A 13,779-nucleotide genomic window follows, 5' to 3' on the forward strand; every position below is an offset into this window, starting at 1 on the left:
TTGGATGACGAGGCATGGCACGCCGACAAGGGGTGAAGTTTTAAGAAGGGCGTGGCACGCCAGACCCTGGGCGTGCCACGCTGGTACAAATCTCCAGAAGCATAGAGCTAAGGGAAGTGACCTTGGGCGTGCCACTTTGGTTCGAAGGCATTGCATGCCAGGTTACTTTGCCCTTTAAAATGTCCTGGGTGTGCCACTTTGGTTCGAAGGCATGGCACGCTAGGCTACTTTGCCCTTTAAAATGCCTTGGGCGTCCCACTTTAGTTCGAAGGCGTGGCACGCAAGGGGTGAAACAGAGGACGGCGTGCCACTTGAATGGAGAGGCGTGGCACGCCAAATCAGAAACAGAAGGAGTGTGACATGCCAGAGAAGCGCCAGTCAGACGCCAGCTGGAAGATCACGTTTATTGAGTTTCTTTTCCCTCCAAAATGTAATTTTCTTTTCACTTTTGTAATTTTCTTTTATTTTCTAGATCTAGGAGTAGTATAAATACCCTTAGAAGTATTGGAAAAGGGATAAGCAAGTCACAGAGTTTAGTTTTGGTGGATTCCACTTTTAGTTTTCACACTTCATCTCTTCCATCTTTTGTACTTTCTCTCTGAGCTATGAGTAGCTAAATTCACTCTCATTGAGAGAGTGAGCTCTATTGTACTTGATGGATTAATGATAGTGAATTTCTTCTTCTCTTCATCTTCTCTTTGATTTGCTAGAAGGAATTTCGATTTGAATGCTTAGTGTTTAATTAACTTGGAAAAGAGATTGAATGCAAAATGGGTTTCATGCGAACCTTGGAAAAGAAAACATGAAACCATGCTAGAAATCCCTTCTCACACTTGAGTAGAATCTGGGTTTTGGTGTTTGGATATGGTGACATACAATCCTCCCTATACCTGGACTTATGATGATGTGTGGTATAATCAGGGACCAAGCATATCTCTCTTCATGAGAAATTAGACCAAAGAATTGGCAATTGATCAAGATCTGAGAGATTGAGTCACCAAGGGATTGGGGCTCAATCAATCATGATTGCCAAGAGGTTAATGAGTTGCATGATTGAAGAGGATATGAGCTGGAATTAATCCAAAGAGACAATACCTCCTGATCTCAATAAATTCCCCCATTCTTATCTCTCCCAATCTTTTATAGCCTTACTTACATTCTGCAAAATCCCATTCCCCTTTACATTCTTGTTATTTCCATTTCTGCATTTTATTGCTTTCTTTTATTTCTTTTGCCATTTATGTTTCTGCCATTTATAATTCCTCACACACAACTTATTCTGTTGAGCTTGACTAATTCACCAATTGATTAAAATTGCTCAAATCTACCAATCTCTGTGGATACGATCCCACTCCACTATGGGTTAATACTTGATGATAATTTTGGTGCGCTTGCTAAGAGCGAATTCATCAATATTATTGGGGAAGGGTAGTGAATTTAGCCCATCATAAATCATAACCAAATCAACTCCAAATTGTTAAAAAAATTTCAGCAGCACCTCTCCTAAAAACAGGAGTTTGCCACCCATCACGGGTCCCCTCTTTTGAACTTCAACTCAATAAAACCAACGTTTCAAGTCAACGTTTTCAAATCCGTCATTTAAGACTAATCATTATCGATTGAAATCAAAGAAAACTGAAATTCAAAGATTCAATTCATTTCATCTAATAATCCAGAAATCAACCAAATCGATAACAACACAACATATCAATATCAACAGAAAATCATTCACATCACAAGAATTAATCCATTTGCATTAATCTACTAAACTTATCAGGTATTCAAATCCCCAAAACATTTTCATATTAAAACAATCCCCTACCTCAAAGTCGAACCCCTTAAAGGTTAACGTGTCAAGAGTCCTCTTTCTATTCTTAACTCACGGCAGCAACCTCATTGATTTCCAGGCAATATCAACAGCAACAATCAAGGTTCACAGCAACGATGACTTATCTGACATAAAATTAGGACTAACGTTAAATGGATATAAAATGAAATTAGAACACAATTGCTAATAGAGTATTGTGGTAAATATGAACAAAACTAGTTAGTCTCACCATGGGAAACGAAGCGAGACGACACCGCAGCAGGCTTTTATTTTTAATCGTACAATTTCCAAAACTTAACCCTGGGATATTAACATTGTGAAATTCTCAATAATTTCTAATGGAATACTAACGTTGAGGATTCAAAATAACATATACTTACAATAACAGCAGAACGGAGTAGCCACAATCCCAAACTGACCTGGCAGTAGTTCTGATAGTGGCCAAAAGCTCTGTAACAACTATGCAGCGTCAAAAATATTTCCAGAATCTAAATGAACATAAACAAACTTAAAACCCTTACTGGCAGTGTTTTCCGGTGACGGCAATGACATTCTCTGGCGGCAGAGGCTCAGCCGCCCACCTCCAACAATGGCGACGGGGCAGACGACGACAGTGGCGATGGGATTTGGTGATGGAACTGTTCAACAGTGATAGCCCCCTCCAACGCAAATAGCTTTGACAACAACCATTGAGGCAAAAGTGGAACCAAAAATAGGCAGAGCCAATCGAAGGGATAGTGGCTCCCGTGATGGTGGTTATCCGGTGACGACACCAGCCACAACAGGGACGGCAGCGGTGACACCCCAACAGTGCCGACGTGCCTCCCTCATTTCTTCCTGTCGTGTTTCATCTCTTCTTCCTTAGCTCAGCTTGAGAACGGAGTAGATCCATGGTGTGATGATGGCATGGCGATGTGGCCAACGTGAGCTCGCAGTAGCAGCTCCCCCAACGGCCAGCCCTCCAGCACGGCGGCAACACGCGAAGGGCTTCTCTCTCTCCTCATGCTCGCCTCTTTCTCTCTCCTCCATAGTTGGCGACGACGACTATGACTGGTGGCGAGGCTTTGCGGGTTCAGTGGCTTAGTGGGGACAGTAAGGCCAGGACGCGCGGTGATGGCACTAGGCCGGCGACGCTCTTCCTCCCTTCCGTCGCGCTAGCTCTTCTTCGGATTTCCTCTCTATGCGTGTGTGTGTTGTTACGTTGAGGGAGGGTGAGGCTGCAACTATGTGGTGTTGAGGAGGGGGTTAGGGTTTTCAATTTGGGACAAATTTGAAATTAGGAACATTTTGGTTGAATTGGGGTTTGGCAATTCTAAATCAAATTAGGTTATATTGTATTAATTTTAAAATCTAATTTAATCCCTCAAAATTACTTTGAAGATATTATTTAATTATCAATTTGCTAAATGGTCTTTCAATTAAGTATTCTAATCTAAAATTATAGATAATATAATTAATTTTCTTTGTTTATAAAAGTTTAAATATTAAGTTCTAAAATCTCAATTATTTAAATAAAATCATATAAAATTCTTATTATTTTACAACTACTAAAATTTATAATTTAAATATAGAAAATACTCAATAATTGTAAAACCAGAAAAAAGCCTTAATTTATTTTAAACTTAATTTACCAAAATTTGCTTTAATTATCTTTAATAAAAATAAGTTTTGAGATTAAAGTCTTTAATGAATAAATAAATTTTATTTAGCTCATAATAAGATTTTTTAAAAATTCTGGGTCTTATAATACTGATAAAGAGAATCATGATGATTATGAGATTGCTAATAAAATATGATCCTGATTGTGATACACTTGCCTGGGTAGATGCAGTGGCAGTGATTCCACTTGTTTTGGGATGTGGTGAGATATACTTGCCTAGGTAGATGCAGTGGCATCGCTTCCACTTGCTCCGAAATGTGGTGAGATATACCTGCCTGGTAGATGTAGTGGAGTGATTTTGCTTGCTCTGGGAAATGGTGAGATATACCTATCCGAGGTAGATACAGTGGAGTGACTCCACTTTCTTCGGGTTTGGTTTGAGACTCCTAGGGTAGATGCAGTGGTTAGCCCCCACTTGCTCCTAGTCGAGGTTGATTTAAAATTTGTGAAACTATCTAAGTTTTGGATTTCTTTCGGTAGATGCAGTGGGTTGGCTCCACTTGCTCCAGGTTGAGATCCGAGATTCTATTGACCCTGCATCGTAAGATGTGGCCAGACACTTAGACCTTTCTAGATGAGCCCTCCCCCATGGATATTTTATTTTGATTGATTATATTTTGAGCTTGGGGATGCGCGCTCACAGGAACTGTCTGATGGTTAGCTACTAGGACATGTCGGGTTGGCTGTGTAATCGATAGATGATATCATCACCCAGAGGGCAGCATAGATCATTTGCATATGTTTGATTTGTTTGGGTTTGCCTATTTATTTTGGATTGCTATATCATATATGCTATGTTACCTGATTATATACTATTTGTTCTACTTGTACCTTAATTGTGTATTACTTGTCTGTATTGATTGTGTTCGTACAACTGAGAGGTCCCTCATGCTAGTGTTGGTTGACGCTGAGGGATGTTCTTGTTGGAAGGAAATAATGGGATGATTGATTAATAATGATTATATCAAATGGGATGATTTGAGCTCCCTGGGTTGACGCAGTAAAGTGATTTCACTTGCTCCAGGTGGAGATATGAAGTATTGATATAGAATTGCTGAGATAGAATAGCTGGTGATAGTTTTGTTTATGATTCTGATTTTATTTTGTTGGATAGTTATGAAGTTGGGAAGCATGAGAAATATGAATTAGATTTAGCATTCCCTTATAACAGTTGCCTATTTATGGATTAGCAAGAACATAGGATGAATATTTGATGAAAGGAAGTTTGGGATGCTTAGTGAGTTTTTATTATAGTGTATTGTATTTATTTGGCACTTTTACCGTACTAGGAACCCATGGATTGGGGGTTCTCATTCCGTATATATCTCTTATTTTTTAGATGTAGGTCCAGGTGCTTAGCAGTAAGCTGTGGTTCATCTGAGAGACGGCGAATACCTTTATATTCCTGCTTTATTTTGTTTAGAATCTCTCTACTTTTGTTTATAAAAATTTCTGTTATGTGTTTAACCCTTTTGAAAACATGCCTATAGAGGCCCTATGTATCCTTTAGGAGAGATAGATTAAAATGAAGAACAACAAAAAGAAAGATTCATTAGGGATTGGAGATATCATAATCCACCATGAGTTAAATAGGTCTCAACTTCCTTCTCAATCATATGACTAGATCTATGGCAGATTGTAATTGATTGGATCCCAATTCCTAGGTAACCCAAACTCTCTAATCACAATCAATCTTGCCAATTCTTTGATCTAATTGTTATGAAAAGAGGTTAAGTGTATTCTCTTATCCATAAGCCACACAAATTCTCAAGACCTCAATTCCTCCCAAATAGTTGGTGGACAAAATTGTGATCATCAACAATGGCTCAAAAGACTTGGTGCTCTTAAACATGAATTACACTTTGTCACAACTCCGCACAACTAACCAGCAAGTGTACTGGGTCGTCCAAGTAATACCTTACGTGAGTAAGGGTCGATCCCACAGAGATTGTTGGTATGAAGCAAGCTATGGTCACCTTGTAAATCTCAGTCAGGCGGATTCAAATTGATAGTGGTTTTCGGAAAATATAAAGAGATACTTAATTAAATAATAAAGGATAGAAATACTTATGTAAATTCATTAGTGGGAATTTCAGATAGGTGTATGGAGATGCTGTGTTCCTTCTGAATCTCTGCTTTCCTACTGCTTTCATCCAATCTTTGTCACTCCTTCCTATGGCAAGCTGTATGTAGGGCATCACCGTTGTCAATGGCTACATCCCATCTTCTCAGTGAAAATGGTCCAAATGCTCTGTCACAGCACGGCTAATCATCTGTCGATTCTCGATCATGTTGGAATAGAATCCCTTAATTCTTTTGCGTTTGTCATCACGCCCAGCAATCGCGAGTTTGAAGCTCATCACAGTCATTCAATCCTGGAATCCTACTCGGAGTACCACAGACAAGGTTAAACTTTCCGGATTCCCATGAATGCCGCCATCAATTCTAGCTTAAACCACGAAGATTCTGATCAAGGAATCCAAGAGATATGCGCCCGGTCTAAGGTAGAACGGAAGTGGTTGTCAGTCACGTGCGTTCATAGGTGAGAATGATGATGAGTGTCACGGATCATTAGATTCATCAAGTTGAAGTGCAATGAATATCTTAGAACAGGAATAAATCGAATTGGATAGAAAATAGTAGTAATTGCATTAAAACTTGAGGTACAGCAGAGCTCCACACACTTAATCTATGGTGTGTAGAAACTCCACCGTTGAAAATACATAAGTGATGAAGGTCCAGGCATGGCTGAATGGCCAGCCCCCAAAACGTGATCACAGGATCAAAAATACAATCCAGGATATCTAATAAACTAGTAAAAAGTTATATTTATACTAAACTAGCTACTAGGTTTTACAGTGGTAAGTAATTGATGTATAAATCCACTTCCGGGGCCCACTTGGTATATGTTTGGGCTAAGCTTGATCTATTCACGAGCTGAGACTTCTCTTGGGGTTGAACACCAAGTTGTAACTTGTTTTGGGCGTTCAACTCTTGTTCATGACGTGTTTCTAGCGTTTGACTCCAGAATGCAGCATGGAACTGGCGTTGAGCGCCAGTTTACGTCGTCAAATCTAGAATAAAGTATGGACTATTATATATTTCTGGAAAGATCTGGATGTCTACTTTCCAACGGCGTTGAGAGCGCGCCATTTGGAGTTCTGGAGCTCCAAAAAATCCATTTCGAGTGCAGGGAGGTCAGATTCCAACAACATCAGCAGTCCTTTGTCAGCCTCTTATCAGAGTTTTGCTCAGGTCCCTCAATTTCAGCCAGAAAATACCTGAAATCACTGAAAAACACACAAACTCATAGTAAAGTCCAGAAATGTGAATTTAGCATAAAAACTAATGAAAACATCCCTAAAAGTAACTAGACCATACTAAAAACTACCTAAAAATAATGCCAAAAAGCGTATAGATTATCCGCTCATCACAACACCAAACATAAATTGTTGCTTGTCCCCAAGCAACTGAAAATCAAATAGGATAAAAAGAAGATAATATACTATAAATTCTAAAATATCAATGAATATTAATTCTAATTAGATGAGTGGGACTTGTAGCTTTTTGCTTCTGAACAGTTTTGGCATCTCACTTTTTCCTTTGAAGTTTAGAATGATTGGCTTCTCTAGGAACTTAGAATTTTGGATAGTGTTATTGATTCCCCTAGTTAAGTATGTTTATTCTTGAACACAGCTACTTTTATGAGTCTTAGCCGTGGCCCTAAGCATTTTGTTTTCCAGTATTACCACCGGATACATAAATGCCACAGACACATGACTGGGTGAACCTTTTCAGATTGTGACTCAGCTTTGCTAGAGTCCCCAGTTAGAGGGGTCCAGAGCTCTTAAGCACACTCTTTTTGCTTTGGATCACGACTTTAACCATTCAGTCTCAAGCTTTTCACTTGGACCTGCATGCCACAAGCACATGGTTAGGGACAGCTTGATTTAGCCGCTTAGGCTTGGATTTTATTTCCTTGAGCCCTCCTATCCATTGATGCTCAAAGCCTTGGATCCTTTTTACCCTTGCCTTTTGGTTTTAAGGGCTATTGGCTTTTTCTACTTGCTTTTTCTTTTTCTTTCTATTTTTTTTTGCCATTTTTTTTCAAGCTTTTTCTTTTTCACTGCTTTTTCTTGCTTCAAGAATCAATTTCATGATTTTTCAGATTATCAATAACATTTCTCTTTGTTCATCATTCTTTCAAGAGCGAACAATTTTAACACTCATAAACAACAAGATCAAAAAATATGTACTATTTAAGCATTCATTCAGAAGACAAAAAGTATTGTCACCATATTAATACAATTAAACTAAATTCAAGGATAATTTTGAAATTCATGTACTTCTTGTTCTTCTGAATTAGAAACATTTCTCATTTAAGAAAGGTGAAGGATTCATGGAATTATTTATAGCCTTAAGACATAGTTACTAAATACTAATGATCATGAAGTAGAGACACAAAACATAGATAAACATGAAGCATATAAATCGAAAAACAGAAAAAAAATAAGAGCAAGGAATGAGTCCACCTTAGTGAGGGTGGCACCTTCTTAAAGAACCAATGGTGCTCTTTGAGCTCCTCTATGTCTCTTCCTTGCTTCTGTTGCATGATCCCTAGTAATTTTGGTGCTCCTATCCTTAGTTGCTCCCAATAATTGTGTGGAGGACAATTTATCCTCTGAGGTATCTTAGGGATCTCTTGATTTGCAGTCAAATGTTCTACTACTGAGCTATAAACCCTTTAGATGATTCTTTCCATCTCCCATGACTCAAAGGTGGAAGCTTTTGTCTTCCCTTTTCTCTTTTTTTTTTTTGAGGTTTCTCTGGCCTTAGGTGCCATCAATGGTTATGAAAAAACAAAAAGCTATACTTTTACCACACCAAACTTAGAAAATTGCTCGCCCTCGAGCAAGAGAAGAAAGAAAAGATGAAGAATAAGAAGAAGATATGGAGGAGATGGAGGGATGTGTGTATTCGGCTATATGGGTGGGATTGGTTTGGAAAGAGAATTTGAATTTTGAAGGTAGGTGGGGTGTATAGGGAAGAGTGGATAGATGTGAGTGGTGAATGAAAAACAGAAGGGATGACCATGAATGGAGAGAAATAGAGGGTGAGGTAGGTGGGGATCCTGTAGGGTCCACAGATCCTGAGATGATCCTGTGGGGTCCACAGATCCTGAGGTGTCAAGGATTTACATCCCTGCACCAATTAGGCATGTAGAATGCCTTTGCATATAATTCTGGCATTTAAACGCCGAAGTGATGCTCATTCTGGGCGTTCAATGCCCATGTGCAGCATGTTTCTGGCATTGAACGCCAGGTCCATGCTTGTTTCTGGCGTTCAGCGCCAGATCCATGCTCTGTTCTGGCGTTGAACACCAGCCAGATGCTCCTTACTGGCGTTTAAACGCCAGTAAGTCCTTCCTCCAGGGTGTGATTTTTCTTCTGCTATTTTTTATTCTATTTTTAATTTTAGTATTTTTTTCGTGACTCCACATGATCATGAATCTAATAAAACATAAAAGAACAATGAAAATAAAATAAAATTAGATAAATAAAAATTGGGTTGCCTCCCAATAAGTGCTTCTTTAATGTCAATAGCTTGACAGAGAGCTCTCATGGAGCTTCACAGATGTTCAGAGCATTGTTGGGACCTCCCAACACCAAACTTAGAGTTTGAATGTGGGGGTTCAACACCAAACTTAGAGTTTGGTTGTGGCCTCCCAACACTAAACTTAGAGTTTGACTGTGGGGTCTTTGTTTGACTCTGCATTGAGAGAAGCTGTTCATGCTTCCTCTCATTACCAAATATCTTGGCATTTAGCTTTATGATGGCTCCTAGATATTGAGAAACTTGCTCTCCAGTTACATCTTCATCCTCTTCAGAGGAAGAATAGTCTTTAGAGCTCATGAATGGAAGAAGGAGGTTTAATGGAATCTCTATGGTCTCTATATGAGCCTCAGATTCCTTTGGGTCCTCAATAGGGAACTCCTTCTTGGTTGGGAGACGTCCCATGAGGTCTTCCTCATTGGGATTCACATCCTCCCCTTCCTCCTTGCATTCGGCCATATTGACTATATTAATGGCCTTGCACTCTCTCTTTGGATTCTCTTCTATATTGCTTGGGAGAGTACTAGGAGGAGTTTCAATGACTTTCTTACTCAGCTGGCCCACTTGTGCCTCCAAATTTCTAATGGAGGACCTTGTTTCATTCATGAAACTTAAAGTGGCCTTAGACAGGTCAGAGACTAAATTTGCTAAGTTAGAGGTATTCTATTCATAATTCTCTGTCTGTTGCTGAGAAGATGATGGATAAGGCTTGATATTGCTGAGCCTATTTCTTCCACCATTATTAAAGCCTTATTGAGGCTTTTATTGATCCTTCCATGAGAAATTTGGATGATTTCTCCATGATGAATTATAGGTGTTTCCATAAGGTTCACCTATATAATTTACCTCTGCCATTGCAGGGTTTTCAGGATCATAAGCTTCTTCTTCAGAAGATGCCTCTTTAGTGCTGTTGGATGTATTTTGCCATCCATTCAGATTTGGGAAATCATGTTGACTTGCTGAGTCAACACTTTGTTCTGAGCCAATATGGCATTCAGAGCATCAATCTCAAGAACTCCCTTCCTCTGAGGCGTCCCATTATTCATGGAATTCCTCTCAGAAGTGTACATGAACTGGTTATTTGCAACCATGTCAATAAGTTCTTGAGCTTCTGCAGGCGTTTTCTTTAGGTGAATGGATCCATCTGCAGAATAGTCCAGTGACATCTTAGAGAATTCAGATAGACCATAATTGAACATATCCAGAATGGTCCATTCTGAAAGCATGTCAGAAGGACACCTTTTGGTCAGCTGCTTGTATCTTTCCCAAGCTTCATAGAGGGATTCACCATCTTTTTGTTTGAATGTCTGAACATCCAATCTAAGCTTGCGCAGCTTTTAAGGAGGAAAGAATTTAGCCAAGAAGGTCGTGACCAGCTTATCCCATGAGTCCAGGCTATCTTTAGGTTGTGAATTCAACCATGTTCTAGCTCTGTCTTTTACAACAAAAGGGAAAAGCATGAGCCTGTAGACTTCAGGATCTACTCCATTCGTCTTTACAGTCTCACAGATCTATAAGAACTCAGTTAAAAACTGATAGGGATTTTCTGATGGAAGTCCATAAAACTTGCAGTTTTGTTGCATTAGAGCAACTAGTTGAGGTTTCAGCTCAAAATTGTTTGCTCCAATGGTGGGAATTGAGATGCTTCTTCCATCAAACTTGGAAGTAAGTGTAGTATAATCACCAAGCATCCTCCTTGCATTATTGTTGTTAGGTTCGGCTGCCATGTCTTTTTCTTGTTCGAAAATTTCAGTAAGGTTGTCTCTGGATTGTTGTAATTTAGCTTCTCTTAGTTTCCTCTTCAGAGTCCTTTCAAGTTCTGGATCAGCTTTAACAAGAATGCCTTTTTCCTTGTTCCTGCTCATATGAAAGAGAAGAAAACAAAAAAAGAAGACGAATCCTCTATGTCACAGTAAAGAGGTTCCTTATTATTAGTAGAAGAAGAAAGGGGATAAAGAAAGGAGACTCCAAACAGAAAGGTGAGGATAGAGGTAGTGAATTGAGATGAAGAGAGGTGAAGAAAAGTGTTAGTAAATAAATAAATAAATAGAAGAATATGAGAGAGAGATTTTCGAAAATATTTTTGAAAAGAAGTTAATGATTTTCGAAAATTAAGATAAGAAATTAAAATTAAAATTAAAATTTGAAATAATTAATTAATTAAAAATAATTTTTGAAAAAGAAGGAGATATTTTTGAAAATTAGAGATAGAAAAGTAGTTAGGTGGTTTTGAAAAAGATAAGAAACCAACAAAAAGTTAGTTAGTTGATTGAAAGAGATTTGAAAATCAATTTTGAAAAGATAAGAAGATAAGAAGATATTTTGAAATCAAATTTTTGCATAAGACAAAATTTTTATGATATAAAAGATAAGATAAGATAGATTTAATTTTTAAAATTAAAATTAATTACTTGACTAACAAGAAACTAAAAGATATGATTCTAGAATTTAAAGATTGAACCTTTCTTAACAAGAAAGTAACAAACTTTAAATTTTTGAATCAATCACATTAATTCTTAGCATAATTTTCGAAAATAAAGATAAAATTAAAAAATATTTTTGAAAAATATTTTTAAATTTTCGAAAATCATAAGATAAAAATGAAAAAGATTTGATTTTTGAAAAAGTTTTAAAAATATAGGATTTTTAAAATTGAAATTTTGACTTGAATTGTAAGAAACATCTAATTTTAAAAATTTTTGACTAAGTCAACTCAGATTTTCGAAAATTATGAGAAAATTAAGGAAAATATATTTTTTTGATTTTTGAATTTTTAATTATGAGAGAGAAAAACACAAATATGACCCAAAACATAAAAATTTTGGATCAAAACACAAGATGCATGCAAGAACACTATGAATGTCAAGATGAATACCAAGAACACTTTGAAGATCATGATGAACATCAAGAACATATTTTTGAAAAATTTTTTATGCAAAGAAAACATGCAAGACACCAAACTTAGAATTCTTTAATGCTTGGACTCTAACAAACAAAAAATGCATATGAAAAACAACAAAAGATACAAAACAAGAAAACATCAAGATCAAACAAGAAGACTTACCAAGAACAACTTGAAGATCATGAAGAACACTATGAATGCATGAATTTTCGAAAAATGCATAATAATTTTAAAAACATGCAATTGACACCAAACTTAAAAATTGAGTCAAGGATCAAACAAGAAACACAAAATATTTTTGATTTTTTTTCTAGTTTTTCTGTATTTTATTTTATTTTTTCGAAAAAACATATAGGAAAAAGAAAATAAGAAATTCAAAATCTTTAAGAAGAATTCCAGGAATCTTTCAATATTAGCCCAAAGCTCCAATCAAAGGGTTGGACATGGCTTAATAGCCAGTCAGCTTTAGGATGGAATTACATGTATTGTGGTGATTAGTTGAAGACCAACTCCAAAGGAGTTTGAATATGGCTTTGCAGCCAGCCAGGATTCAACATGCTTCATGAAACTCTGGAATCCATTCTTAAATGTTTTGAAGCCATAGAATGATTTATTTTAAAAAAAATTTCGAAAATAGGAATAAAAAATTTTTTTGAATGATTTTTGAAAAGTTTTTGAAAAGAAAATTACCTAATCTGAGCAACAAGATGAACCGTCAGTTGTCCATACTCGAACAATCCCCGCCAACGGCGCCAAAAACATGGTGGACGAAATTGTGATCATTAACAATGGCTCGAAAGACTTGGTGCTCTTAAACATGAATTACACTTTGTCACAACTCCGCACAACTAACCAGCAAGTGTACTGGGTCGTCCAAGTAATACCTTACGTGAGTAAGGATCGATCCCACAGAGATTGTTGGTATGAAGCAAGCTATGGTCACCTTGTAAATCTCAGTCAGGCGGATTCAAATTGATAGTGGTTTTCGGAAAATATAAAGAGATACTTAATTAAATAATAAAGGATACAAATACTTATGTAAATTCATTAGTGGGAATTTTAGATAGGTGTATAGAGATGCTGTGTTCCTTCTGAATCTCTGCTTTCCTACTGCTTTCATCCAATCTCTGTCACTCCTTCCTATGGCGAGCTGTATGTAGGGCATCACCGTTGTCAATGGCTACATCCCATCCTCTCAGTGAAAATGGTCCAAATGCTCTGTCACAGCACGACTAATCATCTGTCGGTTCTCGATCATGTTGGAATAGAATCCCTTGATTCTTTTGCGTTTGTCATCACGCCCAGCAATCGCGAGTTTGAAGCTCGTCACAGTCATTCAATCCCGGAATCCTACTCGGAGTACCACAGACAAGGTTAAACTTTCCGGATTTCCATAAATGCCGCCATCGATTCTAGCTTATACCACGAAGATTCTGATCAAGGAATCCAAGAGATATGCGCCCAGTCTAAGGTAGAACAGAAGTGGTTGTCACTCACGCGTGTTCATAGGTGAGAATGATGATTAGTGTCACGGATCATCACATTCATCAAGTTGAAGTGCAACAAATATCTTAGAACAAGAATAAATCGAATTGGATAGAAAATAGTAGTAATTGCATTAAAACTTGAGGTACAGCAGAGCTCCACACCCTTAATCTATGGTGTATAGAAACTCCACCGTTGAAAATACATAAGTGATGAAGGTCCAGGCATGGCCGAATGGCCAGCCCCCAAAACGTGATCACAGGATCAAAAATACAATCCAGGATATCTAAT

General features: G+C 37.6%; 1 non-coding gene across 1 annotated transcript; it reads left to right on the plus strand.

Annotated features, from left to right (window-relative positions):
• Positions 1-10,321: 10,321 nt before the first annotated feature.
• On the plus strand, positions 10,322-10,429 carry LOC112713446 (small nucleolar RNA R71). Its single transcript, XR_003158419.1, has one exon. It is a non-coding gene; the product is annotated as a small nucleolar RNA R71 (small nucleolar RNA).
• Positions 10,430-13,779: the final 3,350 nt, after the last annotated feature.

Source organism: Arachis hypogaea, chromosome 9, assembly GCF_003086295.3.
Source record: "Arachis hypogaea cultivar Tifrunner chromosome 9, arahy.Tifrunner.gnm2.J5K5, whole genome shotgun sequence".
Taxonomy (NCBI): Eukaryota; Viridiplantae; Streptophyta; class Magnoliopsida; order Fabales; family Fabaceae; genus Arachis; species Arachis hypogaea.